Raw genomic sequence first — 20267 nt, 5'->3', positions numbered from 1 at the left:
AATAAAAAATAAAAAAAAAAAAAATAGACAATGAGCCACGTTATTTTTCACATATGATCTGTGATTTTCTTGTCCCTTTACACCTTGAATTTTCAGTATCCTTTCAACAAATGATTTCCCAAATGGAGCTTTTACAAACGGTGTAATTCTAGAAATACAGACATAAAAATTTTTTCGTTAGACAGATATCAGAGTGCAGGTACAATGTCACTTCCATTTATTTCATTTTGAGAGGTAACTGATTACAGCACCATCCTTTCAAATTAAATATCTCCATATACTTTCAGAGGGTGGGCTCTTTCCAGTCATAAGCTTTGCATGCAATCATTGACATCTGTACATGGAAAATACAAAAGATAATCACATCCTTATAAATCAGCTGTATTTTGTCAGTATAAATAGGCTAGCTTTCAGCACAAGGTTATTTTGGCTTTTTTGGGGAGTGGTGGTGGTGGTGGTTTTCTTTTTTTTCTTTTATTTTTTTTAAGATAATGAGCAAGAAAATACAAAACCTTATTGCATTCTGAGTAGTACTTAGTGAGAAACATAAAAAGAGAAAATATCTTTTAGCAAGAAGATTACACTATAGCAAATCCCACAGAGTATAATCATTCTCAAGATCCTTGGTTACCCAGCACAACAAATTAGAGTTTGGAACCTCCTAAAGCTCTTTAACCTCGGTCAGGTTTGGGGAGGGGAGCTACTATATAATTTTTTAATAGAAGCATTTCAGACATAGCCAACTACACTGTGACATTCATTGAATGATTCTTATGCTTGTTTAGCTTGCCATGCCAGTGTATAATTTGGGGAAAATAGCTTTCACTTGCTTTACCCCCAAAAAATTTCACAAAGGTTAAGAATAGCAGTCATCTCTTGATTTGAAAACATAAAGTACTGTATAATTGCTACACAACATATCCAGCACGATATTGATTTTCAGACAAATTATCTCCCTAGATGAAACCATAAATCTGAATTGTGTGTTCTGCTGGGCATGAGTTATCCAAGCACTCATCTGAAGTCATGCCTGCGAGTATGCTGCTTTCCTTAACTCCATTTAATGTTATCTTTGTAACTCAGAGTAAGAGACAAAGAGAGATGAGAGTGATCATTTAAGTCTGGTCTTCTGCACCCACAATATGTTGCTTTATTACCTCATTAGACTCAACAACTTTTGCTTGAAGAATGAGACTTTTTTAAATAATTCAAAATGCTGAAGCTACCACCACTCCCCCTCAGAAGCAAATCTGACAGGCTTCAGTATAATGAGGAGCAATTGGAGGTACCAAAACAAAGCGTATCTTCCATTACCTGAAATCTAATCCTCCCACAAACCATTACAAGGGGGATTTTTTCTAGTTATGCATACAAAATAAAGACAGTATCATTTGCTCTAAGCTTTCCAGAGGTTTGATCCAAACCAACAGGTTTAGCACAGTCTTTGATTAGTTTGCCTCCAAATTTCATAGTACAATGGGGAAATTTGGGTACAGAACAGATTTCGGCCAAAACCTGCGCATTCATCTGTAAGACTGCATCAAAAGATTTGGCAATGCTGCCAAAAATATACAAGCCATGTGGGTTTTCTACCTCTTAATCATTCTTTTATGTGCCTCAAAGGATTGGAAAAGTTGAGTAAATAACAGCCCAAGGCCATCACAGTAAGCAAATGTCTCAAGTTCCAAATACAAGCCCAGGATGTGATTCTTAGAAGTGATGAACTTTGCTTCACCTGCCTTATCATCAGTAAACTTGGAAATGGAGTAATTTTTATACCACAGGAAATACTTGCCTTTTGGAGGCAAAAATGCCTGTGGAAGATACGCATCACACTCCAGGTATAAGTCATGAATTTTACCTCCCTGGTTGTGGACCCATAGTAAAATGATATCAAGAAAACAAAACAACAGAAACCAGAATATTCTGTAAAATGAAACTAACATCCTGAAGCTTCAGGTCAAATCAAATTTCTGGTCTCTCTCTTCCAGAGTAGAAAAGATTAAATTCTTCCATTTGAACATGTCTGACTGCCAAAAGGTTTAAAAACTCCAAAGATAATAAGTAGAGAGAGCATTAACTGCTCAATAAAAGCTTCAGCATTCCTTCCTTCATCTCTTAAAGAAACATCCCATTCCCATACATTATTTATCACACTGCTATTTTCTTGAGCAGCTAAATTTGCTATCATTTCCTTCTTTACTCAAAGTGATTTTTAGTGCTAGTAAACCACCCAGCTTGGCAGTGCTGCCATGCCTATTTGTAGCCCCTAGAGATCTCTGGATCCAGAGTGCCATGAGGAAGAGCTGGAGGCAGCATCACACCACACATCCCTTCAGTCCCACACGGTGCGTTACTGCCTGGTGTCCTGGAGGAACGGACATGACAAACCAGAGGCCCTTCCAGGATTTTCATTTCCTAGAAAGTTATCCTGGTGGCAAGAAATTGTGGGAGTTGTCAGTCAGCCCTCCCTCCGACAGAGAGTGAAGGAAGTGCAGGAATATTGCCTCCTTGATGCACCCCTCATATGTAAATTTTGATACATGATTTCTTTTCAGTCCTTTTGCAGGCCACTGCAGTAGTAACGAGATCTCCTGACGTGTTTTCTTTTTTAGGTAAACTGACAATAATGGCGCACTATCCATCAGGGACACAATCTCTCCCAAGAGAGCACCCAACCATACCACCCTCATCTGTCGAATAATGGGAGAGGATATAGCTGCCTGTAGCAGATGGTACGTCAAACATCTTCCCAGATTGCAACCTCATATGCAAAATCGAATACACTAGTGTAAAACAGCCATGCTGGGGACTGCCCTCTCCTCATTTTGAGGCACGTAAGTATGAGCTGATCACTAGAGTCTGGAATATAGTGAAGCTGCTTGGTTAGTAATGGGAGAATTTTTTTTTCTGAACTGTGGTCATGTTTTGTGCTGTTGCTACCCTGGCCTTAACAAAGGCAGAGCTAAAACTCTTAACTGTCTTTTGGGGAAGCATACCCGAAAGGATGTTACAGACAGCACCAGGAAAAACCCTTGGTGTTAACTCATGCTTTTCAGAATGAAAACTGAAAGCTAGAGCTAAACATGCCATGACAAAAATGAGGAACAGAACCTGGAAATCACTCAGGGTTAATCATGATAATTGATTGATAGATACACTATTTTTTATAATGGCAGCTTAGCAAACCTTTCAGATCCCCAGCACAGTTAGTGAAGAAACAGAGTATTTCCCCCTTTCATTTCATATTATAAGGTAAAAATTTCATTTCATAGCAAGTTTATTATTGACTTCTGCTTGTTTGCTTCAAAACTACCAAACCATGCTTCAAAATGCACATTATCCTACTCCTGCTCCCTAGACCTGCCATGAGACATTGCATTCACCAACAACCAACACAGCTGCAGGTATTTTTTATTTCCAGTTGCTGCAGTTCTGCTTCTCCCTGATACAGCAAGGCTAGATACTCCTGGAAACTTCACCTGATTATACAGGCCTATTTATATAGCTCAGAGAGGCAGTCTCTGGCTGGCAAGCCTATTCTTGTGAAATTGGGTGGTCTCTCCTCTGCACTCTGATTCTCTGAAGTCAGAAAAGACGGCTGAGGAGCTGCAAACCAGTTATTTCACCCAAGTCAAGATTCAACAAGGTAATTTGGGAATCCTCCCCTCCACCCCACTTATTTCACTGGCAGAGCTGGTGACTGGATTTGAAAGCAATCTGCAGCAGGCAGTTATTCTCATCCATCAGCTTTAAGATCTTGCCATCATGAATGAAAAAAGTGAAAGAAAAAGAAAGGAAAGCATTTTAGCCTAACCCACAAAGAAAAAGCAAATAAGGTCATTAATTTTTTACAGAATCAAATGCACTCAATTATCTTGCTTTTGTACAGGAAGGAGGGACTTCACTATGAATTGATTTGAGGTGGCTGCTAGGAGAGGAAAAGGGAAGGATCTCAAACTTAGTTGTTTCCCACCATTTTCTCCCTCTCCTTTATGCACTTTAATCCCCTGCTGCAAAGAGTTTTAATAGTGATGGGGCTGCGGTGCTAATATTGATAACTGTATAGTGCTGTGCCTATTTGTCAGTTTAATGATTATGTACATGAGAAAAATTGTTGCCTTCCTTCAGAGGCTGATGAGCTCTTCAACACATTATTACCAGAATAAATGTGAAAAGTAAAGTAAGAATTTTCAGTGGAGGGAGTAATTAAACAACCTCACCACTGAATTTTAATTAGTGATACAAGGACTATTTCATTGCTCAGCTCTAAATGTGCTTTCTGATGAGGGCATAATATCTAAATAGATCTTGCATAATGCTCCTTTTGGAAGACAGGGGAAGAGCTCAGGTTTGAAGCAAGAGGCCCATTCCCTCCAAGTCAAAGGTCTGCCCAAGACTAGGTGACTTGCAGCAGTAACGTTATAAGGGCACACTGGTTTTGGGGTGGGTTTTTTGTTTGTTATTTTTGTTTGGTTGGGGTTTTTTTTTTAAGAAAACAGCACAAAAGGGAGTCACATGGTTGGATCTGCATCTGCAAAGGCTTCAGAGTCACACAAGCTGGGCACATTGAACAATTTAGAAGCAATGTCAAGTCCAGGTCAAGACTTTGGTATGTGCTGCTGGATCCTTAGCAAGAAGTGCCAAAAGGAGTCCTCTTGAGGAGTGCCAACGTACCACAAACATTCAACAGCTTTGGAGGAGCAACAGTTTGCAGATATTCCAGATATTTAAAATCCGAAGACAGAAGAAAGTTTGACTAAATCAAAAAAATGCAGGACAGTAACAAGGAAAAAATTGGATAAAAGTCTAAGATATAGAATTTAAATACTGGTGGTTATTAATGGGACAATTTAAATTGTGATCAATTGCCTGACCATCATTCTTATTTTAAAAAATACATCTATGTTGTCTTCCAAAGACATTGAAGAGAAGCTATAGGTTTACTGGAGGAAAATGAAATAAGGACTACCATCAGTATTATACGGAGGTGGGGGTGAGACTAAATGATAAAAAAAAGGTCCTTCCTTACCCTTGCACCCTTAGAAACTCAGAGCACAGAAACTAAGCTTAGATGAAGTCTTCTATAAAAAGAAGGAAAAAAATGGAGTTTATACCAAAATTCAAACTCCTCTGAAGGCCGGATAACTCACACACTTCCTTAATTATTTTTTTTGTCAACAGAAAACAAGAGACACTGTCAGACTGGTTGCTATAACCCAGTAGTTACCAAAATTTTTGCCCCACAAATCATTGTCAACCTGCAAAATTTCTAACAAAGCACCTTGTCCATTTTTTTAAATCGCTCTTTTACTTAAAATACCCTCACAGTAATATTGTATATGTAAGGTGTACTTTCACCATGACCTCAAAGCTCACCAATACCTATGCACCATGCCTAGTAACCACCACTACTGTTGTCTTCTCTTGTATGTTTGTTATGCGGAGAACATTTTGAATGTACAATAATCTTAAAATCATTGCTTAAGTAAATTGAAAATACTCTTTCATAGCCTTGCGTTCACCTGATCGAGATTTGTATGTAATCACATGTTTATATGTTTGCATGCACATGCATGACTGCAAACCCACAATATAGCACAGTACTAATGGACACAAGACCACAGGCTGCAGTATTAATATGCAAAAGCCATTAAGTTCCTGAACACACTGCTATGATGAAACCCTTAATAGGATGTAGACTGCTGAATTAATAACATTCATCGTGATTATAGTGAGGTGCCAAGACTAATTGGAAAAGGTATTTGATCATAAAAATAACTACCAGGATTTTTTTTCCCTAATTTTTTTACATAATGAATTTAAATGTGCAATGAATAGAGAGGGAAAGCAGGGGAGGTTAAAAAAATTATGGCTGGTATTGTGTGGGTTAGAAATACAAGTTAAAGTAATTGCACATTTCTTTCAACAATCTTTTGTGTTTTGTCAAATTTGTGTTTTTAAAGCCCCAGTCTAGATCAATCTTAGTGTAAGAACAATGCTCTTAATAGAGTTATGTACCTGAGCAAACCTATTCAGAGGTGTTTCACCTCTACGGTTGATACGCATGTAGGGTAATTAAACTTTACAGAGTAAATTCCCTGCTCTCCCAACTTCTCACTAGCTTGCAGCTTACCTGCCTTTCAAATGCATGCCTTTGGAAGCAGACGGCAACAGATTTTCTTGTTGTTTAAAGAACTGGCAATATGAAACATGCTCCTGGTTTCATACATATGATGACTGACAGTGTCAAAAATATTCATGAACAAAAAAGACCAGAGTAAGAATAACAATGCTGGGCTGTTTTCAGTGTAACTGTTTAATATTTTAAAACACAATTAATTTCTATCAAACATGAGAAGTCAAATTAACTTCCACATTTTTCCCTTTTTTTGTTTTTGGTAGAGGAAATTCTTTTAAATTGTCCTTGCCTAAAGAACACTTTGAGGAAGAGGTCTTGAAACTAATTGGGGGGGGTGGAGAAATCCTTGTGGACATTATTACTTGTGATATATGAACAGCAGCTGCAGATGGGGTCAGTAGTCTTCCTCATTAACTAGCCAGACTCGAGTACTTCACAGACACTTGTGTAAAAGATACCTCTATGGAGTAAACAAAACAATCTTCCTAACCTGAGCTGACTAAAAGACTAGTCCTGAAAACTAAAAATTTGATCATTTGAAGAAAGATTTGTGTGCAATGAAACTGGTTCAAAAGATTCAGATAAAAACTTCTTTCCCTTCCTCCCTCCCTCCAGGATAGCATTCTGTAAGTTTGTTACACAATGCTTAATATAATGAAACAAAACAGAAGACACACATTTCCTTTAGTCTGTTTTAATATGCTCTTGGAGAGCTTAATTATTCCTTGATTAGGTAATACAAGAAAATGGAAACACGAGCAACTGGGTAACCTTCCTTCAGAAATCTATCACTGTCCCTCAGTTTCTCTTTTTTGTCTTTATTTCTCCAATGCTTTCAGTCTCCTTTTGTATTGAATCCTTCTCACACTTCCTATCCTTTTTGTTTCCTTGTTCTTACCCCCTACCTCTGCAATAGCCTTATTAGAGCAACTGGAAATGCACAGGCAATATACCAGGCAGAGGCTTTTTCCAGTCCATTTTATCTCGCTGGCCTATGTTAGCCTATGCTATATGGGCCGCCTCTTCTCCAGAGATATAACCACACACCCAGGAGGAAGCAAATCAAAGACTGGAGTTCTTTTGAATGGCAGATGTTAACCTGTTTCCTACCGTGTCTTAAGCAGTTCAGCTTCAACGGGGCAGGACCATTTGTCTGGTAATACAGGTCAGGATCAGAATATCAAATGACGGGTCATTGACATTGTTTTATTTTCCTGCTTATATTCTTTTTTTTTTTCAGCCAACTCAGAGTCCTTTAAATATGTAGATATTTGAAAATAAGTAACAGAGTACCTACACCTCATGACATTAGAGGCAGAATGTTGCAAAAGGGAAGAGAGTAGTTCACGAAGAAATCACAGAGATGAAGCTCCAAGAGGGAAGGAAACTCTGGGTTAAACTTCCTATTGCATGACAGACACCATCACTCTTTGCTGTCGAAACACGGCGGGGGTTTTCTGGCAAGAGAATTGCTTTAAAGTACCAGTTACCTGAGTTATATGTATTAGAACATATATACAAGTACATACCCACATGTTTCTGAGGTCTCTTGAGAGCAACTTCTGTCTCCGGAATAGATCAAATAAGATCTTTTAAGATTCTTTTCAGATGTGACAAGATCACAATGTGAGGTTGGTCAGTTCCAGGAAACACCTTCTAACTGTGGCAAAGTTTAAATTAGTTGTCTTTACTTGAAGCTTAGCAGTATCAGAAGTAATTTGTAAAACACAATAAATATTTATTATTTTTTCAAGTTGCTAAAAACTGTGTGTGGTGGGTTGACCCTGGTTGGATGCCAGGTGCCCACCAAAGCCGCTCTATCACTTCCCCTCCTCAGCTGGACGGGGGAGAGAAAAATATAACAAAAGGCTCGTGGGTCAAGATAAGGACAGTTTAATAAAATGATAGCAAAGGTCGCGCGCGAAAGCAAAGAAAAAACAAATGATGTTGCTGTCTACTTCCCATCAGCAGGCGATGTCTGGCCACTTCCCGGGAAGCAGGGCTCCAGTACGCGTAGTGCTTGCTCCGGAAGACAAAAATGCCCCCCTTCCGTCTCCCTTTACTTCGCTTTTATATCTGAGCTGACGTCATATGGTATGGAATATCTGTTTGGTTAGTTTAGGTCAGGTGTCCTGGTTATGTCCCGTCCCAAGATCTTGCCCTGCCCCAGCCTGCCATTGAGGGGAGGGCAAAAATGTTGGAGAGCCAGCCTTGATGCTGTGCCAGCACTGCTCAGCAGTAGCCAAAACACTGGTGTGTTATCAACACCTTTTCTAGCTACTGATGCAGAGCACAGTGCTATGAGGGCTGCTATGGGGAGTATTAACTCCATCTCAGCCAGACCCAATACACTGTGTTGTATGAAATTCAAGAAATTCAGACAGTTCTAGGTACTGTCTTTGGTACACAGAGCCTGAGTAGAAATATGTACATTCTATGAATTTTGGAATCTAAATGAAAACCACCATTTAAGAACTTACAAACACATACTTCTTACAAAAGAATGAAAAAAAAAAGTTATTTTCATCAGTAATTACTTCTGAAATAGTGCAATATTACAACTGAAATGGCCATCAGTTTTTTCTATATTTGCACCAGAATTACTGGAATTTTCTTAGTGACTGAAATTCTTCATTTAAACTTTAAATAAACTGTTTATTACATTAAAATTATACCATAATATAAAAGTCAAAAAGAAACATTGAAATAAAATGTTTTAACCTTATCAGGAAGAGACAGCTTACTAAGGTAGTTTCAAAATAAAATAAAATAAAATAAAATAAAATTTCCTCCCTTCCTTCATGAATTGTATGATAATATAATGTCATGGTTTAACCCCAGCCAGCAACCGAGCACCATGCAGCCACTCACTCACTCCCTCGCCCCCACCCCCCGCCGCAGTGGGTTGGGGGAGAAAATTGGGAAGAGAAGTAAAACTCATGGGTTGAGATAAGAACTGTTTAATAGAACAGGAAAGAAGAAACTAATAATGATAATGATAACACTAATAAAATGACAACAGTAATGATAAAAGGATTGGAATACACAAATGATGTGCAGGGCAATTGCTCACCACCCGCCGACCAACACCCAGTTAGTCCCCGAGCTGCGATCCCCCGCCCCCACTCCCCCCAGTTTCTATACTAGACGTGAGGTCCCATGGTATGGAATACCCCGTTGGCCAGTTTGGGTCAGGTGCCCTGGCTGTGTCCTGTGCCAACTTCTTGTGCCCCTCCAGCTTTCTCGCTGGCTGGGCATGAGAAGCTGAAAAATCCTTGACTTTAGTCTAAACACTACTGAGCACCAACCGAAAACATCAGTGTTACCAACATTCTTCGCATACTGAACTCAAAACACAGCACTGTACCAGCTACTAGGAAGACAATTAACTCTATCCCAGCTGAAACCAGGACATATAACTTTTGTTTTATTCAGTACCAAAAAAAAAAATTGGAAATACTGAAATCACTTTACAGTGGAAATTCCAAGTTTAAGAGAAAAAGTCCAGGCTCAGCACTTTTGACATCATCTTACATTGAAGACCAGTGCACTTTAAATAAGGAATTTCAGAAATAAAACTGGTTCAACTTCATTACATTATCTTCTCATGCAAATACGTGCAACGTTGCTTTTCTGATTCATTTATAAACATTGCATGTTAGGCAGAGCCTGAAGTCATCAGTCATTGTTCAATAGAAAGATGATATATCAAAACAAGAACATTAAGAGTACAAGAAAAAAAATTGGTGCTCTTGAATCAGACACTTCAAAATAAAATACATGAGGTTGAGTTCAGGAAAGATAGCCTTACTATTTCACTGTTCTCTTCACAAAAAAAAAAAAAAAAAAAAAAAAAGAAAGATGCAAATACAAAGAAGCGCAGCTCCCAGAGGAAAGAGACAATTGTTAAGCCCAGAGACTTTCTCAGGCTCCTCAGATGCCTCTTGCGCATGATTACAAGGATTATTTTACAGAACTTTCAGTCTCTTACACACCCTCCCTGCATTCTTGGTACAGAAGAATCCATGTACAGCAAGGTGGAAAAGGAAAGTCTCTGTAGGTTTTCAACAAACAACATCAAATAAAGACACCAAACTTAAAGCTAGGGCCATATGAGAACATACTCGGTGGGGATATCACTACGTCAGCACACGTTGTTCACATAACGGCAATAGATCACTGGACAAAGAACAAACAACTTCTTAAAGAATACCACTCAGAATAAAACTTGCAATTATAAGATGCATATTTTAGTTGACTCCAGAATGTCCCTTTAAGATGCAAACCACAGTGGAAATAATCGTGGCAAAGAAAAACATAGGCAGTGGTAGATGTTTAAATACACTGAACAGATATAAAGTCAGAACCAAGGGCCACAAGAAGAGAGGTGTTCAGGTCAGTGCTGAAGAAGAATCCTCCTCCTCACATGAGTTTAACACAGGCAACTTCTATTCAAAAAAATCAACGTTGAAAATTATTTTAAAAAACACTGTAATTTAGGTGCTTCCAATGTCTATGTAGCTGGAATTTTAATCTAAGTATTCGCATATTCTATACTTTCCCCCCCTCACACCTTTGGGAGAGGAAGTTGTTTCATTCACTTTAGTAGTATTTGGACCATTCTGTGTATATGCGTATGTTTTGGTCCTTGTAACTCATATTTATAAGTAAAGCCAATGTAGAGCCTTGTTTAATTCTGCATAGGAAGAGAAACTGTACTTCAGGGCAGTGACGTACCTCAGCCACTAGCGGGAGAGGTGGGGAAAGGGATCTGTCTTACCTAGGAGTAGTACAGGTAACAAACCTGGCTGCTCTAAATCCAGAAATAGTTTTCAAATGGTGGTACATAACGACAGATTTTTTACTAACGAGTGCAAACATATTGAAGGAAGCTTATAAGGCACATGAAGTTCCTGAAAATTTAATCCGTGCTGTATTGCCTTTGGAGTCATACTGTAATCACAAATGCTGAAGCATAACAAAAAATAAGTAGGTTTTGGGGTGTTTTTTGTTGTTTAACTTTATTAAAAAAAAAAAAAAAAAGGCGAGAGAGAAAAAAAAAATGCTTTGGGAACTATTTTTATTCTGGCAGAGTTTTCACTGCTTGTTTAATTTGGTTCCCGGACTCTGTCCCCTTTTAATTCCCTTGTCATCCAGAATCTATTACAGTGAGCTAATGCCCTCATGGCACCATCTGGCATTATTTAATATGTAACACCATCTTATAAATCAAATTATAATTTATAATTAATCAGACAATTTGTATTTTTAATAATCAAAATCTCTATAAGAAAAAACTGAATATATTAGTGCAGCACAGCATTGTAAAAATATTTACAATCTGTGGTTGTTCTCTGTTTCGCTGCTTGAAGACAAAGGGTTTCATTTCAAAAGAAATATTATTTAAAATGCTTCTTAAAATATAGTACAGGGTTTTTTTCAAAGTTTTATAGAAATATGCCATCCCAAATAATGGATGTTTTAGAAAATTTTAAAAAGGAATACAAACAGACAGTTGAACTGGAAATGGTTTTCCACTATACTACCGGCCTATATCAGTCATTATAGACACCGCCCTGTGTTCTGCATCATTGGAATCACCAGCAGGAATTCTCTCTCTCAGTTTAAGTATCCCAGCCTTACCCTCTAGTGTGTCCAGCTATATCCAAGGACAAATATTTTTACCAATTAGATGCTGCCTATGCCTATTCAATATTTAGTCTTTCTTTTATCCTACCACAGAAAAGACAAATGCTGATTGGCATGGCAATAGGGGAAAAACAGGATATGGGTGTTTTACTACAAAATGGAGTAATATCCCCTGCCTTTTTTTTTTTTTCCCCCAATATAAATTGTTGGATAGGTACTAAATCAATGATTTTTTTTCAGTCTGGGATATAACAAAAGAGCTAGAAAGAAAAGGCCAAAGATGAAAAATTAGTAGTATCTGCATCATGCTGCTCCACATTACAGTCTGAACTCTCGGTACTACAGTATCAAGTGCACAAGTAGTGCACAATATACACAAACGAAATAGCTAAAGATATTTGTGGCCTGAACATTCCACTGCTATAAAACTTCTTTCTAAGACAGTAAGTTTCACTTCAGGGTACTCCTGCTTCCACCCTCCATGAACTGCTGCCAGTGGCTGCAAGACAAAACAGGGCTTTCGTGAAATTCATGAGAACTACAGAAATGGTAATAGGAGCAGCAAGCATCTTACAGCAAATCCTGCTAATCTTCCTGTGCTCAAAAAGCCCAGGGGAGAGGAGGAGGAGAAGAAAGACTGGCAGGAGACATGCTTTAACTCCCTTCAACAGAGCAAACTGGAGTGGACACCTGAGGTTTCTCACCTGCACCCGTGCCACAAACCACGGCCTTAACCCCGCAGGGAGCTACGCTTGAGCTGAGTTTAATGCTGGATGCACGTTGACAGGCACAACTGGGAAGGCAAAGTGAGGAGAAGCAGTGAAAACGTGAGGAAGGGCTCTGAATCTGGCCAATGTCCCTACCCACACCAGGTCGTACGCCACCTGAGCCCAGTGACAGGGATGCAGGCACCCTGCCAGCAGACAGGGTGTCTGGGTCAGTCTGGCTGACGACTGGAAAAAAGGCACTGAAAAACCCAATAAATTTTACATTCACTCTCTCATTCTGGCCTCAGACCTGTGCTTTTTATCTAAAACTTCCTTCAAAGTTCAAAATCTGTTTCAATGAGACATTCCTAACCAGATTTTCAAAGAAGAAATATTCATTTGCTTGATGGCTTTGCATGGCAACAAGAAAACACTATAGTGCCTTCAAAAAGCACCTTGTAAGTACTAACTTATATTAATCTTAGAAATTCTCATTTTTCACCCTGCCGTAGATCTTTATTACTAAGATGCACAAGAAACAGGAACTTCAAGGAATGTTTGAAGTGCATGTTCCTCTGCTACCTCTTCACTGCATGCAAGAATAATCCTCCGCTTGTAATGTCACAGTTAGTGCTTGCGCACAGAAAAGATTAATTTGTCAGAAACAGAGGATTACACATTTAACAGGGGCACAGACAGGTGAACAGAGCATACCCCTGAAGAAAGGAGTTCCATTGACATGCAGATCTAACCCACCAGCTCCTCATTTGCTGAGATTATACGAGAGAGTTGGGATAACCAGTGTAAAGAAAAAAAACAGAGATCACGTTAAGCATTCCAGTATCATTCAGCTTTAAAAGCATACATTGAGGTTACTATGGAGAAAAGAGAAGTGATCTGGGAAAGCAGGGTCTCTGAGCTAACATAGACCTGAGCTACCATGTCCGCACTGAGCGGTGAGCACACAAACATATTTAAATTCCCTGTCCCTCAGCCCCATTAACTGTTGCTAAGGAGCGACATTGCACCATTCTTTAATTATACGGAGAGAGAGAGAAAACCCTCTGGTCGACCACAGCAAGGAGCAAAGGAGGTGAGATCCGTGGGACCTCGAGTGAAATGCCCATGAAAGACAGCGGTTCCCAAACATAAAGGGACCAGCAGCTGCTGCCTCTGGTGAGAACAACAGAGCCTTACAGAGAGAACAGGTGGCACCTGGCTTCTTTGAGAGGCAAAACCTCTCTTTTCCATCTTAGCACACTCTGGGAAAGACTAACTCAGATCACATTAGAGAGAGAATTTTAAAAAAACAAAAAAAACACCAAAAAAAAAACCCCAAACCACACCCCCCAAAACCAACAACCAAAAATCATCCCCCTAGAAAAAGGATTTCTGTATAAACAGAAAAGCCTCCTTCCATGCTCTGCCACTGTAACAAAGATTTTTAGAAAAGAGCAGTGCATGTGAGTTATTTACCTTCAAATCCATCTGTATTTCCCTCCCCCAGCTTCTAGAGCTTTTACTTACTGTGTAATGAGTCAACTGAGCAGCTAAAATAATACACACACAGAGCTTACATTTTGCAAGGCCTTTTACAAGCACTAGTCAGACACAGAAGAGTCCTTCGTCCGCAGTAATACACATATAGTCCCCAGTTGCCAAAACACCCACAACAGCAGCCCTGAGAGCAAGCACCACAGCGATCGGGGCTCTTCTCCGCACTCAATCTCCTCGTGTTTTCAGGCTTCCTTGGTCAGCAAATGTAATGCATTACAAAGGAGATTGTTGAAACGGGCTCATCTATAGCGAGGTAAATCCTTGTATTGTTTTCTGGCCTGTATAATTCATGATGTATATCACGTTCAGGACATTAGGGTGTTCGTGAATTTTGAGTTCAGTCGCACTGAAGTCTTATTATAGTATTTCAGGGAGCAGAACTCGCACCACTTAAGCCAAGTAGCTACACCAGTTTCTACCAGCTGAACACATAGCTGAAGCTACAGAAAGAAGCTTGAGAGTGGATGGAAGAATTGGAGCAGGAATCTGTGTGCTGCAGAGCTCTGTAAAGTGAACAGCTAGCAACTCCTCTGGCTTCAGCTACAGGTGTGTGTTGGCTTTTTCATACTTGAGCTGTAATTGGGGAACTAACCAGGCTTCAGGCTTTGTAATAGAGCCAAGGGAAAGGATAACTCACCGGCAGCACCGTTAGCTGAAACATAGGCACTGGCAGCTAACCGCATTCAGACCCCGGTGGAAACTCCATGGCTCAATGGGATATTCTACTGAGGGGTTTGGGATACACTTGAACTCTGAACCCAAAACGCAGTCTGCCCTAAATTAAAAGCCACGCTTAAATTTGCAACGAACGCTATGCTCACACATAATAAATACTCACTTCTGTATTTAACTGAAGCTCTTCTGCTCTTTCAGTTTGGGAACTCATAAAGGACGTGGCCTTATGATCCCCCAAACTTCCCAGGGAAGCTTCAATCTGCAGTTCAAATACATACTTAAAGCCCCTTCCAGTCTGGATAACTGGAGCACTTGGCTCTGTTCAAATGATGTGCATAAGTCTTTCTTGAATTGGGATCTATAGGAGTATGTATATTGTTACTAACAATGACATACTGTATATTATTGCAGGAAGAGAATGCTTACAAACCTGCAGGTTAGCCTGCCACTAATTTATTGCTGCTGGCACCACTTTCTGCCTTAAATATTATACAAATTTACTTTTCAAATACTCTTTGAGTAAATATATGTCTAAAGAGGAATATTTTATCAGATGGACATTTCAATGAAATATTTTATTTCTAAGGTAGGACGAATGGAAAGTAGCTAAAGAAATATGCTGATAATAAAATATGCAGTCAAGGAAAGCACTTTCATAGCAGCAGCAGCAGCTGCATGAATGACTTGCAGAAAAGAATAAATTGTGTTTATAAATAAGCACATGAGGATAACATTAATAGATGTGTTTAATTGAAACCTGTAAAGCTGGTGAGATTTTTTATCTCCTACACTTTAGCATTTTTTTATTCCTGTGGAAAAGATTGGGAAGAGGGTGAGGAGGAATATGTGCAAAGCACATGGTGTTGAGTAAAAGATACAAAAGCCAGCCTGCTTCATGTTTACCTATTTGCTCTCAGAAGCATGGGTCTAACTCTCAAGAAACGCACCTGGTTTACGTGTGCACAAGCAATGGCAGGATGCCGTTGGTGTCGCTCACAGGATCTGAACCTTATGGAGAGCAGCAGCTCGGGGTGATGACAAGAGGATGTTGCGCAGGAAATGCTGTGAGTTGGGGGCAGCTCTGAGACCCACCAGAGAACAGGTTTTGGTAGTCCCTGTTCTACCATCAAGCGAGGAAATTCACGCTAAAGTCACAATCGCACGCTGGGTTTCCTCTGTTTAGTTTGAAGTGGGCAAAAAGCAGTTTCACAACAGGCCTGGGAGAGCAACTGGCACCATGACTGTTCACTGATCACTGGGTCTGGTCCAAGCTGGCTTTTATTAATTTCTCCCACTTACTCTGATTAGCGGTTTCTGCGCCCAACCCAAGGGTGGTCTCAGCCTCTCTGCATCTCCTGGGACCTCCGTCAGACCCTTTGGGGTGTGTGTCTCCTTCCTAGGCTGCACTGCGCACGTTGCCCGATGCCTCCCCCACCCCAGTCGTTCCTCTTCTCCTGCACAGAGTGGCAGCAGCGGGGAGCACAGATTATTCTCCTGGGAAGCAAGATCGAGGATGAAGGGAGAGGCAAGACACAGACAAAGAACCTAACTTCTCCCAGTTCTCACCAGTTCCTGTGGCAGTGTGAAGGAACTACAAAGGAAAACTAGATAGCAGAGCTTAAATAGCCTGTATGGTTCAGCTTTGCACTACCTTCTCTTATGTGGTTTACTTGTGTTGGAAATTTGACTTTGTATTTTCATTTTATTGTACTTGCAATGGTTTCTCTAGGGATAATTGCAACATCCCTGCTTTTTGTGCCTGCCTTTTTTATTATTATTTTTTTAAACTTAAGAATACTTGATATATCCTAAACCTTAACTTGATCTAACATTTATATTCTAGGTGAAAATTAATACCAAAGCATTCATCTCTAGCTGCCTGAAATCTAAAGCAGTGCTGTGTTTAATGGATACAAAATTTGCATGTGTCCAGTTTGTGCTGTAAATAAAATCTGCTTAATCACCCTAAGGAAGTGATTCTCTCTTTTCTCTTATATCTCACATAAACCTCTATCACCCTTATACCATGGGACACTGTCTGAAAATGTTATATGCCTTCATTCCTCCAATGCTACTTCGTAAATATATTCTGAACCTAGCAGAAAAAATGTTTCATCAGATGGTCAGCTTGGTAAAATATTTTACTTCTAAGAGGGGATGAACATCAGGCAATGAAAGAAATACAGCTATAATAAAAGACACAGGCAGTGAAAAGGCTGTGGTAAAATCAGCATAAATGTCACCCCCCAACCAGAATAAATTTTCTTTATAAATAAATACTGTGAGAATAACATTAATATCTTTAGCTGAGAGTGGGAAAGTGTAAGACCAGTAAAAACTGCTCTTGTATAAACATACTTTTCTATTCCAGTGCAGGAGATACGGGACGAGAGTTATGGTACTTATTTAATTCCAGCTTCTTCCATGATTGGTTTTTCAAACAAGGCCGGGGATGGCCACCGTTGTGCAACTTGGGGGAGACAGGGCCGAACATCGACTACCAGTTAGCTGGTGTGGTAGTTAGCAGGCTTCATTGTAGTCTTTCCTGACTACTGACCTAGTTTTATTCACATCTTATAACCTCATTTGCTTCCTGACTCCGTCTTGTTTGTTGAGAGTGTTTGCAGTTTAGGGTCTTAATTAAACATATGCACAGCACCTCTCCCACCAAGCGCTTCCAAGAGCTGCTATATCACAAATCAAAGTGAGGGTATTTGCACTCTGCATTACATTTGGTGGTGAAGCTGAGTAGAGATAACTGAGGAACATTATCAGCCCTGTGCCTCTTTCTCACTCTCCCCATTTTTTTACGTGGTTTTCTTTTTTTAATTTATTTTTAAAGTCTTTACAACTAACGAACACACCATTAGCAGAGTAGGATGGGAGTTTGATTAAGTGGGAAAGAGAATTAATATAAATAATGTTGATAAGATGAAAAATACAGCAGAAAAGCAAGCATCAGACAATGCCTATCCCTTCTAGGAAACAGAAATTAAAACCTCTGTTCTAATGAGACTAGTGATGGCCTTAGATGGGAAGATATTTGTAGGACACTGCCGATGTAATAAGAATTTAGTCCTTGCTGGTACTAGAAGATAAGGTAAGGGAAGAAAGAAGAAAAGCTGAAAAGCTGGAGCAAGCATCATGAAGAGAGTCTCTCTATCCAGTCTGGTTGCTGTATTAGTTTCTTTGTGGGATAGGGAAGTTAGGGTATCTTTTAAGCCTGGGAAGACCTGCATTCAATGCTCTGATGTAATCCAAAGCCCTCCTGTCAACTCTGAACAAATTAATTGGGCTCAGATCTTTAAAGATACCTCAGATTTCCAAATATCACTGATTTCAAGAAAATATTGACTTGAACATCAGATAAAATGAAAATGAAATTAAAGTTGCTGAAGCAAACAGAGTGGAATAACAACCAAGTTAAAATGAGCAAGTGCAAACACAAAAATCAACCTTAGGCAGTTTTGTTTGCTGTGTGTAAAAAAAAAGGGGGGGGGGGGGGGGGGGGAGGGGATTGTTCTTCTTTAAAAGGAAAATACAAGGATTTAGGATTATACATGTTTTTCAAGCTTTTTGCTGGGTCCCGATCATCTGCACTTTAGATGGGCTTGCTCATTTTGTTTAACTTCAAGGTTGCTTCATCACCTGCACTGCAGCAGCAGCACAGAGGGAACCCCATACCAGGATCCCAAGGGACCTGGGAGAGCTGTCTTAGGTTCATTGTTTATTTAGATACTGGTTACAGTCCAGCCACACTAACTCAAAACTTCATACAAACACACCTGCTTCCCACACCTTTAGTGGACACACAGCTGCACCCACAGTAAAATGCCCACACCTTCAGTCTCAACCTCTGTAACATTCTCTAGTTTTTGACTTGCATCACAGACTGCTGACAGATGCCCATCCATGCAATAACATTTGAACAGAACCTGAAAAACACCCTGAGGTCCCTATTTGAAACCATAAACCCTCAGCTAATAATCACCCAAGCCAAGCATGACTACACAGGCAAGAGAGTCTTTGCTTTAGTTCACATTTTTAATCAGAAACATAGAAGATGATCTTTTTTCCCCCTCAACTACAAGATTCCTTATCAAATGTTATGGGAAAATCTGCTGTAGTGATACCAGTAACGTTAAGGCAAATAATGTGAGTACTGTCAAAGTGTTTAGCTGGGTCTGCAGAGTCCTGGCCTTTCTTCTGAACTTGTTAATCTTCTTTTATTCACAAAAATTGTCTCACGCCCACAATGACAAAATAATCCTTCACATGAGAAAACTGATTAAAAAATCCATCCACCAAAACATGTTTGGCCTGCCAGTTCCTCAGACGCTTTGTAACTGCCCTTGAATTTGCGACTTCGCATTTGCATTTTGGTTTTGACCTACCTCTGTGTAACCAGAAGTGCAAGAAATCTTAGGAGAAACAACCCTTGGACTCATTGCTTTCAGCTACTTCTTCTATTAGGTATGCATGCAGCCCTGACATGAGATATGAGTCTGTTCTGGGGACCTAACACCTTTGATCTACCTTATAAATTTCTGCTACCCTTTTTCGCATGTTGCTTTAGTACTAATCAACATCATCTTGAACACCCAGAAGGGCCAAGCTCTGCAGGCTCAGAGCATGACAGGAGTCCTTCTCAACATCTGCAGACCTAGTCAGCTCTGAACACTGAACCTTGTACATGCAATCTTCTGAGGATCTGTAGCCAACTTTTTAAAAAATAAATGATGTACAAAGAGTGCTTTTAAGATCATTATAACTTAACCTAAGTTCTAGTATTTTTCTCCCTAAAAACAGAAAGACTGGAATGACACAGCAATGTCATCCTGTAGAATTACCAGAGGGTGAATTTATGCAGAAGATGCTAGTCTTGCAACCTTCCTCAACATGGTAAGGAGACTTTTGGTTTCTCATTGCTAGAAGAAAAGCCCCAACCACTTTTTTCCTTTTTACATATAATAACAGTTATACTTTGCCCCCTTTGTCCAACCAAAAGCTTTAACAATTCAGCCTAAGGCAGACATCAGTTGGCATGGAAAAGGTCATGTTTTATAGAGCGGATGGGGAGAATAGAATCATATATGAGAAAGTCTTTAGCAAACATCGTTGTTGAGACATTTAGACAAGCTCCACACACAGAAGAGAGACAGAAACGAGATAAGCCCATGTCAAAAGCAAGGAGTTTATACTAAGCATTGTCTCCCCCCATCCATTTTCCCTTCTCACTCCCTTGTTCTCTCAGCTAACAAGGTAAAAGTGAAAAATCAGAAAAGGCAAAGAAACAAACAAAAAATCTAACTCCTGTTTCTGTTGTTGAATATGTTTCCTTACTTTCACAACATGGAAGCTTGTTCTGGGCATATTCCTGTGCCACAGGACATTAGACCAAGCATGAATCCTTTGGTGGTGTCTACTTGTATGGTCTATGCTAGAGAGAAAGCCAACAATGCAAGCTAATATTTCAAGCTCTGTCCTGATGGGATACACAAAGCAATTTCTTTCACAAGGAGCAGCCAGCTTGCAGA

Source organism: Accipiter gentilis, chromosome 1 (assembly GCF_929443795.1).
Source record: "Accipiter gentilis chromosome 1, bAccGen1.1, whole genome shotgun sequence".
NCBI lineage: Eukaryota > Metazoa > Chordata > Aves > Accipitriformes > Accipitridae > Astur > Astur gentilis.
Note: the sequence above shows the minus strand (reverse complement) of the source record.